We start from the raw sequence: 15534 nt of genomic DNA, 5'->3' as shown, positions 1-15534 counted from the left end.
CAGCCTATGCCACCGTGAAGGAAGTGGCTGAGCACGGGGCAGTGACATATGTTTTGATTGAAGACCTAGCTTTGGTTGATAGCAAAGGTGATGAAGAGGACAAAGAAAAATTTGAAGACATAGTGATTGCTAAAAGCTAATACAGAAAGAAAATATACGAAATTACAGTGGTTGCCAATTAGAACTTCGGGATTGCTTGGTGAGCCAGGCACTGACCATTATGCAATATATAGGTTAACTTATAGGATTCTGGAAAGGAAGCTTGAAGAAGGGTCTTGAACGTTTGAGACTGAAACTTCTCGACCCAACGACAACTGTAAATTTTACATTTTTCTCATGCCTTCCGGAAAGATACATGTCACCTTTGCTCCTTCGCACCAGCAAGCTTCGTCTGTCTTCATTTGGATATAAAAAGGACACGACCCGCCCTAGCCCAGCCCCCCCAGGTCGGCTAGATCAGCCCAGGCCGCCTAGGGGCCGCCTAGAACCACCCAGGCCTCCTAGGCGCTGCCTAGATCCGCCCAGGCCGCCTAGGCGCCGCCTCACTCCCTGGTGTCGGTGTCCTCCCTCTCCCCTAGCGCCTAGGCCGATTTGCCTCCCAATTCTCACTCTCTCAACAACAGAAACACAGTTTTCTATCTCTTCCTTTCATTTCACACGAAACAAACCCCTCATTTCTTATGCCTTTCCTTATTCTATGTCACCTTTCCTCCTAATCACACACTATATACATGTCACCTTTGCTCCTTCGCACCAGCAAGCTTCGTCTGTCTTCATTTGGGAAAAAAGGGACAAGACCCGCCCTGGCGCCCAGCCCCCCAAGCCACCTAGAACCGCCCAGGCCGCCTAGGCGCCGACTAACTCCTTGGTGTCGGTGTCCTCCCGCCTAGCGCCTAGGCCGATTTTTCGAACCCAGCTCGTAACCTGGAACGAGCTTGTTCAGTGCCCTAGACGTTCAAAGTGACGAGTGCCCGAGTCTAGCCCCGTTGAAGCACTATTTTAAGCCTATATTTGGAAACAACCGAGTATAGCCGCACGGCTATACTCCTTGTCCAATAGATTTGAACCACCGTCCTAACCTTTCTGGGATAATGGATTCATCTTCGTTGGAATCTTTGGATCTACCATGTGAACTACCTTTGGCTGCGATTTTTTCTCTTATTGTTCCTTCTTTTTTTGTAAAATTTGGATTTTATAACTATTGTGCACGAATTATAATAATTTGTGAAAATTTTGATAAATCATATCAGCATGTCATGTGGATATGTACACAAGCAATAAAATAACTTCTTAAGTGAGTTAGCGAATTACTAGAGTATTTTCAGGATCACAAATTTATTGATTCAATTTAGCACTCCGGACATAAATTTGTTTTTGTAAGGCTCCATAAACATAATATTTTAAACCTATAGCCGCACGGCTATACCCTTGAAATATCATAATCTGAATTTCTCTTTTTTAATTACTTTATTTAGTAGTTATGCTTTAATTATTATTTACTTAGTGAATAATTAGTATTTAAGTATTTTTTAAAGAAAAAAAATTAAAAAAACCAATTACTATTTATGAAGTTAATTAAAATATTTAATACTAATTATTCACAAAATAAATAATGATTAAAACATAATTACTAATGAAAGCAATTAAATAAGGCTAAGATTTTATTGAATTACTAAAAAGAAAATTTAAAATAAAAATTTACTGATCGAAAGATACTAAGTTTATACTTACTATTTAAAAAAACATCTCCCGACGACATTTCGTCGGCATAGGAAACTTTCCTCGAGAGAGGTCTGATCCGGCAAATAGGTACAGTGGAGTCCTTTGCAAATCCTTTAGCTTTTTCCGTCTCATCGTCAACCATTTTCTGAGAGCGTCATTCAAATATATCAACAGACTGAGTGTTCCAATAAAACATAAGATCACATTTCCATTAGGGAGAGTACATTAGAATAAAGTACATGCATATCCAAATGGATGAAGTTCGTACAAAATGAAGTTACCTTGATGCTGTCCTGGAATTGAGGAGAGATGTCTTTATCAAAATTCTCAGAAACTTTGAAATACATTACAAGACTCATCCCCTCTCCATCACTATCACCAAGATACATTGCAGCAGGATAAGTAGGCAACTGCAACAAGGCGCAGAGCAATATCATTAGATATTGCCAAAATATAACAAACAAAACATAACAAGATAAATCAATTCTGAAAAAATACATGTATGTTTACAATGAACACTTTCCCATTTGCTTTCACTTTGGGAAGCTCAAGATGCTGGGCAATGTGATGTATCTTTTTGGGGCATACAAACACATCAACACCTATTGGAGTATATGGACTGTAGTTCGGAGCAGTTGACTTTCGCTATCTCTGGATGGTAGACCAACATAAAATAATATTATCATTAGCAAGGCAGAACAGAGTAATTAGTTGCAAATGTTTAAATTCAGTTAAGGTTGGTTTTGACAAAAGAAAAAACCAAATTCATACTTGAAATAGTTCTCGCCACGAAATTTAAAACTTAAGGTTGCAAATATTTCTCATGCTTTAGGGGTCTCTGAAGGTCTGGTTAACTCACATCCAACCCTTCCTCAGACCAGATAAATCTACATAAATAAGACAAAAGAAGAGCTTCTCTTGGAGGACAAAGGAACAAAAACAATACTATCAAATTTTCCAGGTTAACAAGCCAAGGGCCCACTCCAACAACACTGATACTGTCCCCACTTTACCACCTGCACAATCCTCAGGTGTGAGGTTTTATCACAAAAGGCCTCGGTGTTAGTTAGAGAGGGGTATTTCTATTTAAACTACTTTCTCTTTGGCCCTCTGGCCGATGTGGGACAACAATGAGTTCCAACACTCTCCCGCACGTGAGACCCCATTTTTATGAGTCACACGTGGAGATTCACATCGGCAACCACGTGGAGCCATGTAGGGACTCACCCATCGCTCGGGGCCAAACGTTGACCCACCCATCACGTGGCACCTTTGGCCTACGTGGAGCCAAACGGGGACTCACCCATCGCACAGGGCCAAACGGGGACCCACCCATCACGTGGCAAGTACGAACCCGCAACTTGGCCCTGATACCATGTCAAATTTTCCAGGTTAACGGGCCAAGGGCCCACTCCAACAACACCGATACTGTCCCCACTTTACCACCTGCACAGTCCTCAGGTGTGGGGTTTTATCACAAAAGGCCTCGGTGTTAGTTAGAGAGGGGTATTTCTATTTAAACTACTTTCTCTTTGGCCCTCTAGCCGATGTGGGACAACAATGAGTTCCAACAAATACAAGATAAACAATACAGGAAAGAAGCATGGACTAACAACATTCAAGGGTGCTCAGCATCCCCGATTAACATCTTTAACTAATCAACTAATATGCTGGCTGTAGAATGTAATAATATAAACAGGGCAGAATGCCCAATTCGCACTAGCACTCGTCTTTTATTCTACGCAAGTACTACTACTAAGAAGAATACATGCACGACCATTTGCAGAGGATGCATGCAAGTAATTCAGCTTGAAATCCACCCACTATTAGCACATATATATATATCTTTCATGGCCTGGATGATTCGCATACTTTGATCCAATACTGACTTCAAGTCTGTGACTTAATCACTTATTGGTAATTCTAACTGCGAGAAATGTGCCTGAATGCAGAATTCATGCATGGTAAGAGAATAAAACTACGAGAGAATTAAAAAGGAAAATGACATGAAGTTTTTATTCTAAAAACATATAGTTGAAGACAACTCTGACCTGAAATAGCATATTGGCTTTGACATGTGGATCATCTAAGCGGTCCTTATCCACTTTATATCAAACTCAAGTTCAATATTGTCCAAGCCATAGGAAGCTGGATTAAACATTTGTATAAAACTATGCTCATGTATGACTTTGTACTACGGACACAAAATAATAAAAACCAAAGGCTTTTAACTTGTGTCTTCACCAAATTTAAGTACAAGAGGATCATTGTCACAGCAGCAATGCAAATGATAGGTGTTCTGAACTTTAACAGCAAAAAAAGAAAAGATAGGTGTAGAGTATTGAAAAAATAAAAAGGAAAATGCTTTATTGATTAGATGTAGGACTGCAAGACTTCATCCATTGACTTTATTAGATTTTCTGATATTCAAAACCTCAAACAACCTGATTCCTTGTATTAATATTTGAGGCAAATATTCATAAAGTAATATGATTTGTGTTGAAATTTTCTATTTAAACCTCACACTTCTCTTTGTTCACCCCATGCCAAATAGAAAATCTCTTTGTGTTTACACCCCATGCCAATGTGTTGGTACAAACCAATACCTATAATTCAATACATATGCCTAATCAGTAAGTGTATAGAGTAAGAAAATGATCTTTTATATATTCTCTTTTCCTAATGTGTTTTTCAGGGAAAAACTCATGCTTACTGAGTAAAACAGAAATGTCTGAATATTGTTGTTTGCAAAAAGCTCCTCAACCAGAGATCTATCTTTGTCATTCAGACCAGCATGGTGTAATCCAATGCCAAACTGCAAGGTGTGCCTTAGGTTAAAGAACTATCTGCTGGGCTTCTTCTGGCATACTAAGAAACGGCCTCGGATGTTCATATGACCTTGCGAACTTCAATTACAGAAAAGCGCAACAACAAAAAAATAGAATCAACGCAGCAGCAGGAACCAAAGAAAAAAAAAATCGAAGGTTGAGTTGAGAGAAAGGCTCAAGACCGAGTATTTGAATTTTGAAGATTGGACTTGTTTCTCTGTCTCTTCATATCACTCGCGCACCACATTCCTCTGCCAGTGCAAGCTTCGTCAGTCTTCATTTGGAAAAAAAATGACACACGACCCGCCCAGGCCGCCTAGGCCCCGCCTAGATCCTCCCAGGCCGCCTAGGCGCCGCTTAACTCCCTGGCGTCGGTGTCCTAAAGCCTGGCGCCTAGGCCGATTTTTCGAACACTGCTCGAAACCTGGAACGAGCTTGCTCTGTGCCCTAGACATTCGTAGTGACGAGTTCGAGTCCTCTATCCGTGGCTACCATGGCGTCCAATTTACTTATGTTTCTGATTTTACAATTTTTTTTGTTTGTTTACAGGGAAAAGGATTATCAGAGCTAAGGATTTTAAAATTTTATAGCATCAGAGTTGTTATCTTAATGGAGATTTCAATAGCTGAATGACATTTGATGGTTTTCATAGAGAGAATCCAATCCAATCAAATCAGCGCAGCAGCCCAAACAAACGAAAAAAAATCGAAGCTTAGTTGAGAGAGAGAGACGATCAAGACCGAGTCTTTGAAGCTTTAATGGCCGTGTGACTGCGAGTGCAAGCTTCGTCTTGATTTTGAATATATTTAAAGAGTATAACCGCACGGCTATACTCTTTCAATATACAATTTTGTCGTGTTATTTTAGGGTTTAGGGCTAAAATACCACTTTTGCTAATTAGGATAGAGTTATTTCTTCAATTATTTTATTTATACCAGTGATATTAGGGAATGAGAATTTAAATTCTTTCCAATACCTCCCATTCTAATTATTTCCAGCTATTAGCCCATTAAGCAAGAATAAAAAATGGATTTTATTTTTAAAAAATGGTACGGGTTAAACCCATAAATACAACAACAAAAAATAGGGATCCACCAACATTTTGGGGATAAAAGAATCTTGAATTTCATGGTATAAAATTGCTTGTGTAAGAATTAATTATTTTCTAAAATGTATCCATCGTAATTATGAACTAAACCCAATGACAACTTTTTTCTCATTGCACTTGACAACCCTGCTCTTCTGCTATGAGATATATCAGTTCGTGTTGTATTCTCTGTAGATGAAAAATTGGATACAAAACAGTCTAATGAGACAACGAAGAAAAGAGTTTTGAAATAAATTGAAGGTATTAGAGGTCATATGGCATTGATATACATATACAAACTATTCTAAAATGAGATTTCAAACAAGGTGTTATAGAGAAGTAGCATCTCATTCTTACATATACCATACCCACGTGCACCTGAAATTCCCAATGTTAATAGGGGAGAAAGTGCAATACCTCTCTTGTATCTCGCAAGCGTAGGAGATCCAACCTTTCATGAGGATGCTGGTTTAATAAAGAAGCAAGTTGCATCCAATCATACATTAATACCGGCAATCACAGCCCACAATATACTCAATTTTAATAAAGAGAAATATAAAGTTACCCAGAAGCAGAAACGCTCAGGATCTTGTAGTGAAGGCATCAGCGCTTCCACGCCGAGAAGTCTCTCAAGTCGTCTTCAATCTGTAAAGAGATACTATGATACATCAAGAGGGCACATAGGTATACTGAACACAAGAATAGGGAAAGAAATCATTCTTATGTACACTGACATTACATATAGACTAAAAATTTTAATGGCTTGAATAAAGACAAATTGTCACAAGTAAATAAGATATGTTGATCTAGAGATAAAGATCCTCCCCAAATGTTCCAAGCAGAAGCTTCCTAAGGATGAAATGTGAATATGACAGACATTTCAGTGGAACAAAAGGTTTAACGTAATAAAACTAATCTTTCATTTCCAACCATTACAACTGATCACCAAATTGAAACATGCAATCTTAGTCAGGCAGTAATATTCACCCAAAATAATGGAAAATCTTATTCAGGATATTCTAAATGGTTCCAGATACCTATTATAAAGGACTAAGAGATTTAACTTATGGAGATAACCCATTAAAAAAAACAAAAAAGAAGGTAAATTCTGAGTTCATTCAATTGATGTCATTCTTGAGCATTTTACCCTGACGTGCTGCTCTTTTACCCGCCCTATCCATAACCGAGCATACTCTGCTGCATTATTTGTCAATTCCTACAACTGGACATATATAGAAGTTAAACCACATAGGCGCAACCAATATGAGGGGGGAAAACATGGAAGAACTTTGTCCTGCATCTTCCTACAGTGATGCATTTTACACTTCAGGCTATTAATACATTAGTTACAGGGCCTTTTAGCAATGACATTATTAGACTTAATTCAGTGACAACTATAATACATTTAAAGATTTACAACCAAATTCTATTAGGTCATGTGTCGCATGTAAAATAAGATGCCTTATCCACAACACTTAAGCTCAGCTTATTGTATCTCAAGTTTTGCCAATTGAAGTTGAGAACTATGCAACTTCGCATCTAGAAAAATGTGTGACCAATTTATTAATAAAAAATTTATTAAAAAAAACTCAAAAGCATTGTTAAGCGCCAGATCTAGTGTAACTCAAGCTTCTTACTATTCTCTACAACAAAAAATTTAAAAATAAAATATAAAGGAAAAGAGCACACTCCAATAGAGAGATTATAGCAAACCAAATTCTCATGAACTTACGTCTGCTCTCTCTCTCTAGACCCTTATGGTGGATGTATGTCCTATACCCATACGGTACCTGAAGAGCACATTAAAAGACAAAAATATTGAACAAGAGTAGTAATTAAAGATCAAATGAACGGCTAGACATCTCATAAGACAACTCACCCACCTTGGAAGATATAGACTAACTCAATTCAATAGAATCAGTAACAGCAAAACACTCACCTCAATCAATTGACTGAAATAGGCATGAAATGCCCACAAGGAGTTGTAACAGGTTTTCATATAGTAAGTTCAAGCATAGTGTGCAATCAAAGTCATCACTTGCGTTCTGCTTCAGAATACCACACAAAAGATAAAATAATATATAACATTTTAGAATTTCACAAAACCAAATAAAATAGCCAGCCAGCTGGTATTAAACAATATATACTTAATATCTATGTTTTGTTAAATAAACATAATTCCAGTAAACAAATTACTCAATTTCTTCCTGGTTAATTTCCCGACATTTTCTCAGCAAGCGAACAAGAGAAACCACACTCACCAAAATGTAGTCGTCCACATCACCAGGTACGTCGGTGCCGAACCCAACTTTGCCTCGGCAGACATTGAGAGAGCCCAACCAATGGAATCAACACAGCAGCCGAAACTGAGGAAAAAAAAATGAAGCTTGAGTTGAGAGAGAGCCTCAAAACCGAGTCTTTGATGCTTGGACGTGCTTATAGAGAAGCGAAATGGCTGTGACTGCGAGTGCAAGCTTCGTGTTCATTTCTCTGTCCCTTCATTTCACTCGCGGACAACATTCCTCTGTGAGTTTCGTGTTCGTTTCGAATATTTTAGGAGTATAGACGCGCGGCTATACTCCTTAAATATATTCGAATATTTTAAAAGTATAGCCGCGGCGCAATACGCTTTAAATATATTCGAAACGAACACGAAACTCGCAGAGGAATGTGGTCCGCGAGTGAAATGAAGGGACAGAGAAATGAACACGAAGCTTGCACTCGCAGTCACAGCCATTTCGCTTCTCTATAAGAACTTCCAACAACCCATTAGGATTTAGGAGGAGAAGCATCCAAAGCTGAATCTCTTGTCTTGTGGCAGTAGCCGGCTCAAACCAAAAGAAAGGGGCAAAACGTCTCTATCTGTCTGTCTCTGGTGTTTCTCTTTAAACGTCAAACAAGAAGAAGCAAAGCTTAGCCCTCCTCATGCAGTGAGTCTGTGACTGTTGGCTTGGATTCATTGAACTTGTTTGAAATTGAAACCAACCATGACAAGTGAAAGGACATATACACAGAATATAGAGAGTAGAGGGAAGCCTCAGCTGTGCAAATTGCAAGCAAGAAAAGAAGAATGGAATTGGAGAGAAGGTGACCACTTTTCATAAACATATGGGGTCCATGCCATCTTTCTTTGATCTCTTCTCTGCACTCCTAAAACTAATACCAGTTTTTTTATGTCCTCTCTTTGACCAGACAACACACCACGCTGCTACAGATAGAAAGAATTAAATGGTTCCATTTGTCTCCTTCTCTGACTTCTAACTTGTAAGTTGTAAGTTGTTTGTTCATGGGATGGGATCAATTACCTCTTACCTCCATCAGCAACAAAAGAGTATCTGCACTGCAGCCTAGCTAGCTTTGCTTTCACTTCCAAGAGCTCTCTATCTTATCATCTCAAATGGTTCAGTTAAATCTAGCAGAGCCAAAGAGACTACATCAACTGGTTTTAAATGGACCACTGAGAGAAGGCCAAATCTAAGGGGCCAGCTTGCTGGGTTAGGTGTGCTTTGGATCAACTTATTTAAATGACCTATTTTATTGTAAGCCAACATCTTCAATAAACTAATCATTAGAGGTGTGCTTTTCTGTCAGCAGGGGATCTCTGTCTTCTTATTTCACTTCTTTTTCGATCTTTCTTTCTTTCCTATGTGATAATGACCTTCCCTCAGTGGAGACCCCAACAATACACACCTACGACTCCTTGAAGCAAGCAAATTTTTTTTTTAAAAATGAGATTTTATTTCAGCGTTCTTAAACATAGAAATACTGAATAAGGAAGATCGTGCACAATGTTTCTCTTGGGTTCAGTTCAGTCCCACCCAACCTCCTTTATTTAATTATTGTTTTCTCTCTCTTTTGCCAGTAACTAATTAATTAAAAGACTAAAACTAGTTGAAGGTGTCTTCCCCTTCATTCCAGAATTGGAATAAAATATTATGTAAGCTTCTTTTGACATCACCAAAGCCATAAGTATAATGCATATCTACATTACAAGCCTCCAAAATAAGGCGTACAAAATTTCAACCAAAATTTTCTTTGAATCTGTTGAAGAAGATTTCAGTGGCCCATACTATTACCTCCTCCTCGTTATAAAACTCATTCACATAGTCTAAAGTAGTGTCCACCATACAGTGCTATGCCACTTGTACAGTCAAAATATTTAAATATATAAAAAAGTTCTAGAATTCAGGGCACCAACTCTTGTTATGGACATGTTGATGGACTTTTCGGGCTCTGGTATTAGTGTATCAAAGCAAGCCTCAGAGCTTCTCCCTCCTTATTACAAACTGAAGCTTGGGAAGGTTTACTATATGATTCCTCTTCTGGGTTCTGTTGCAAGTGATGCGAGCAGTGCAGGTATTATTTCATATGTGGATGTTACAGAAAAGGATAGGGCTGCTACAACAAGGATTAAGATCGTCATAACAAAGCAACAGCTTCAAGAGCTATTGACAAAGCAAATATCAGTGCAGGAGGTTCTTTCAGCTTCAGGGCTTGAACAGAAATCATGTTCTTTTAATGATTCTTCAACAAATTGGAAGCCGAAACTTGAATCCATTCCTGAACTTGAAGGAAGCGAGTAAAGTTACTTTCCAGCGTTTTGTTCATAACCATAACTTACTTTGCCAGATAAGAAAGAGAGACTCATAGACGCCCCCTGCATGCTATAACTATATACTGTAGATTATGGAATTGAATCAACATGTTTTTATCAGTTTAGTGCTTTCTTGCGAAACACGTACTGAATGGCCATGAATATTTTTCCAGTCCTGTTTCATCATCATATTTTGTGCAGTTGTTGTTAGGTAGGTTCTTACTTGGTAATCACTCGGCAGACACAAATCTATATATAATATATGGTTAACAATAAATTAATAAAAAGTGTTTGCGTACTTTCTACACATTTTCTTAAACAATTCAAGTTGAAATCTTAGGTGGTAAGAGAATGAAATCATGCTTTTTGACTCTTCTCAAGTGTGATTAATAATTTGGCTTACTGTTTTCCATTTTACATGCTTACTGATGTGGGCTGAGGCAATCCAAAGGGGTGTGATTTTAATAGAGGCCTTGACCAATACTGGCACAAGCATTGGTGAGCCAAAATTTTCATCACTCCAGCAATCAAGTTCCTAAATGCGGAGGCATTTTGGGATGAAGCTGATACTAATTGGGGTTGAGATATATGTATGTATATATAATTGGGGTTTATTATTTATATTTTGTTAGAAACAACTGTGTACATTGCAAGAAAGCACAATGAAAGAGACCAAAAGAACACGCAAAATAAAAAGCCACAAACCCTAGAGCAGAATACGAACAGAGAAGGCTTGTAGGAGCTGAAGCTCCTGCTCGACCATGAAACATCACCACTTTCTTCCCTTTTGTGCCCTTTTGTGCTCTCCCTTTATAACAAGAACATCATCTTCTACAGACACCTTGACATCCTCCTTGGAGAGGCCCGGCATGTCAAACCTCATTTTGATCTCTTGTTCATCATCTTTGATGTCCCAAGGCGCACGTACTTCCCCTGATGCTCTGTTTCTGCCTGGCAATGTCACAGTGTCCTCCAGGAGCCTGTCCACTGTGTCCAGCATTTGGCGCATGGTCCTCACTGGGGAGATGGGATCCAATAAACCTGCAAAAATATTAAAACTCATTTTTAAGCAAACAGGCTTGATGGTGCTTTTTAAAGAAACAAAGAAACCACTAAATAAACATTAAGAACCTCCTGTCTAATTTTCCTCTGTTCAAACAAATCAGAATTCAATTAAAGAACAACTTATGAGAGATTGTGACACTTACCAAAAGGTGAAATGTCGACAGCCAACCTCCATGGCCTCCTCTCGACTTCGGTTCCTTGGTTGCCCTGATTGACTTGCACGTCCAGCTGGCCATCTCCACCAGCCTGAGCTCTCACCACGGGCAGCCTATGCCACCGTGAAGGAAGGTGGCTGAGCACGGTGCAGTGACATATGTTTTGATTGAAGACCTAGCTTTGGTTGATAGCAAAGGTGATGAAGAGGACAAAGCCAAAGTTGAAGACATAGTGATTGCTAAAAGCTAATACAGAAAGAAAATATACGAAATTACAGTGGTTGCCAATTAGAACTTCGGGATTGCTTGGTGAGCCAGGCACTGACCATTATGCAATATATAGGTTAACTTATAGGATTCTGGAAAGGAAGCTTGAAGAAGGGTCTTGAACGTTTGAGACTGAAACTTCTCGACCCAACGACAACTGTAAATTTTACATTTTTCTCATGCCTTCCGGAAAGATACATGTCACCTTTGCTCCTTCGCACCAGCAAGCTTCGTCTGTCTTCATTTGGATATAAAAAGGACACGACCCGCCCTAGCCCAGCCCCCCCAGGTCGGCTAGATCAGCCCAGGCCGCCTAGAACCACCCAGGCCTCCTAGGCTCCGCCTAGATCCGCCCAGGCCGCCTAGACGCCACCTCACTCCCGGGTGTCGGTGTCCTCCCTCTCCCCTAGCGCCTAGGCCGATTTGCCTCCCAATTCTCACTCTCTCAACAACAGAAACACAGTTTTCTATCTCTTCCTTTCATTTCACACGAAACAAACCCCTCATTTCTTATGCCTTTCCTTATTTTCTGTCACCTTTCCTCCTTCTCACACACTATATACATGTCACCTTTGCTCCTTCGCACCAGCAAGCTTCGTCTGTCTTCATTTGGGAAAAAAAGGACAAGACCCGCCCTGGCGCCCAACCCCCCAGGCCACCTAGATCCGCTCAGGCCGCCTAGGCGCCGCCTAGATCCGCCCAGGCCGCCTAGCTGCCACCTAACTCCCTAGTGTCGGTGTCGTCCTGCCTAGCGCCTAGGCCGATTTTTCGAACCCAGCTTGTAACCTGGAACGGGCTTGCCCAGTGCCCTAGACGTTCGTAGTGATGAGTTCAGGTAAAGCCGCCTGGCTATACGTTTTTTTGAAAAAAGGGCAAAACACGTATAGCCGCGCGGCCATACTATTTTTTGTCTGCCGCGCAAATCTCACGGCCTGGAGTTCCGGGCCAAGGGGATATGCGTTGACACACGGTTTCCTGCTTTTGGGTGCGGTGCGATTGTGTGCGGGCGTGCCAGCACGGTCCACCGTGCGTCGAGATGTTGATAAGTGTAGGATGAATAAGTGGTGCGCCTGTTTGAACTCGTCTTCTAATCAAATGATTGTAGCCGAGAGAGGAACTAGTCTCAGCTGTTAGGTTCACGGCCTGAACTACAAGGCATTTGAGTGATGGTGTTGGTGGTGGGTTTTGGGCAGTGCTCCGGCGCGTTGCTCAGGGAGCGACGGTCGTATGATATGTGGGGTGAGTGAACGAACAACAGGGATGGTGCTCCGGCGCCTTGAAAATCAAGGGTCGTACGATATATTGATGAATGAATTCTCCTTACAGTCTAACACTACTCCTAGGAAAGCAAGTAAAGATATTGAAAGTGCATTACAGGAAAAAATAAGTTGCTCCGTGGGAGACTTTGGTTTGGTGTTTGAACCCTTTGAATGTAGCTTGAGCCTTGTATTTATAGGAAGATTTCCTGGATGAGTAATCGAGGCTGAAAATCTGCATGGTGGAGCCTGATTAGAGCAAGTGGGTAGTCCAATCGACATTTGGGATCGTGAAGCATGGTGTTGTGACCCCATAAATCCCGGTGAATCTCGGCCGCTGCTCTTGATCGTGGGTTCTGCGCTTCTGGCCGTGGAAACGCATTTATGGCCTTGACAGCTGGTGACCACATATCTCAAGCTGCCAGAATTCTTGTGAGAATGTCTACGTCTAATCACTCTGATCCTCATCACCAAATCCTGACTTCAGTCACTTCCCACCTTCCCTCGCGCATTAAATGCTTATTTGTGGCCAGTGGGTTTGCTGCATTAAACAGGCACTACTTCATTAAATGAAGCATGGGTCCCTGCTATCACGTGATGATCTGACTTTAATATTTTTGGCCGCGATTTTGCTCGGCCTCGGCCTCGGCCCGCAACCGAGGCCGAGATGAACATGCCTTAGCGTTTTTCTTTTGTCTTCAGGAAGGCAAAGTACCTTGGCGAAACGCTGCGTTTCAGTTTTACGAGCAAGTGTCAGGGCCGAGAAAAGGGGCTCCTTCGGCCAGCTCATGGCCGTGATTTATTAGGCACAAACATTTTTTAAATAAAATAAGCAAAAAATGAGTATAGCCCCGTGGAAGTACTATTTTTTTACGGAGTATAGCCGCGCGGCTATACTATTTTCCAAAAAATATGTACCGCCATTCTAACCTTTCTAAGAGAATAAATTCATCTTCATAGGAATCTTTGTATCTCCCATATGAACCACCTTTGGCTGCGATTTTTTCTCTTATTGTTCCTTCTTTTTTTGTAAAATTTGGATTTTATAACTATTGTGCACGAATTATAATAATTTGAGAACATTTGATAAATCATATCAACATGTCATGTGAATATGTACACAAGCAATAAAATAACTTCTCAAGTGAGTCAACGAATTACTACAGTATTTTCATGATCACAATTTTATTGATTCAATTTAGCACTCCGGACATAAATTTGTTTTGGTAAGGCTCCATAAACATAATATTTTAAACCTATAGCCGCACAGCTATACCCTTGAAATATCATAATCTGAATTTCTCTTTTTTAATTACTTTATTTAGTAGTTATGCTTTAATTATTATTTACTTAGTGAATAATTAGTATTTAAGTATTTTTTAAAGAAAAAAATTTTAAAAACCAATTACTATTGATTAGGTAATATATTTATGAAGTTAATTAAAATATTTAATACTAATTATTCACAAAATAAATAATGATTAAAACATAATTACTAATGAAAGCAATTAAATAAGGCTAAGATTTTATTGAATTACTAAAAAGAAAATTTAAAATAAAAATTTACTGACCTAAAGATACTAAGTTTATACTTATTATTTAAAAAAAACCTCTCCCGACGACATTTCGTCGGCATGGGAAACTTTCCTCGGGAGAGGTCTAATCCGGCAAATAGGTACAATGGAGTCCTTTGCGAATCTTTTAACTTTTTCCATCTCATCGTGAACCATTTTCTAAAAGCGTCATTCAAATATATCAACAGACTGAGTGTTCCAATAGTGCGTACAAAATGAAGTTACCTTGATGCTGTCTTGGAATTGAGGAGAGATGTCTTTATCAAAATTCTCAGAAACTTTGAAATACATTACAAGACTCATCCCCTCTCCATCACTATCACCAAGATACATTGCAGCAGGATAAGTAGGCAACTGCAACAAGGTGCAGAGCAATATCATTAGATATTGCCAAAATATAACAAACAAAACATAACAAGATAAATCAATTCTGAAAAAATACATGTATGTTTACAATGAACACTTTCCCATTTGCTTTCACTTTGGGAAGCTCAAGATGCTGGGCAATGTGATGTATCTTTTTGGGGCATACAAACACATCAACACCTATTGGAGTATATGGACTGTAGTTCGGAGCAGTTGACTTTCGCTATCTCTGGATGGTAGACCAACAGAAAATAATATTATCATTAGCAAGGCAGAACAGAGTAATTAGTTGCAAATGTTTAAATTCAGTTAAGGTTTGTTTTGACAAAAGAAAAAACGAAAGTCATACTTGAAATAGTTCTCGCCACAGAATTTAAAACTTAAGGACGTTGCAAATATTTCTCATGCTTTAGGGGTCTGGTTAACTCACATCCAACCCTTCTTCATGCCAGATAAATCTACATAAATAAGACAAAAGAAGAGCTTCTCTTGGAGGACAAAGGAAAAAAAACAATACAAGATAAACAATACAGGAAAGAAGCATGGACTAACAACATTCAAGGGTGCTCAGCATCCCCGATTAACATCTCTAACTAATCAACTGATATGCTGGCTGTAGA

General features: G+C 39.5%; 1 pseudogene across 1 annotated transcript; it reads right to left on the bottom strand.

Annotated features, from left to right (window-relative positions):
• Positions 1-10824: 10824 nt before the first annotated feature.
• LOC110765741 (small heat shock protein, chloroplastic-like) lies at positions 10825-11755 on the bottom strand (annotated as a pseudogene). The gene is made up of 2 exons (XR_015832949.1): positions 11440-11755; positions 10825-11272 (listed from the first exon to the last, which is right to left on the bottom strand). The product of XR_015832949.1 is annotated as a small heat shock protein, chloroplastic-like (transcript).
• Between the last annotated feature and the right edge of the window lie 3779 nt (positions 11756-15534).

This window comes from Prunus avium, chromosome 1, assembly GCF_965620075.1.
Source record: "Prunus avium chromosome 1, drPruAviu1.hap1.1, whole genome shotgun sequence".
Taxonomy (NCBI): Eukaryota; Viridiplantae; Streptophyta; class Magnoliopsida; order Rosales; family Rosaceae; genus Prunus; species Prunus avium.
The sequence above is the reverse complement of the archived record's forward strand: the minus strand, read 5'-3'. Positions and strand labels throughout refer to the sequence as shown.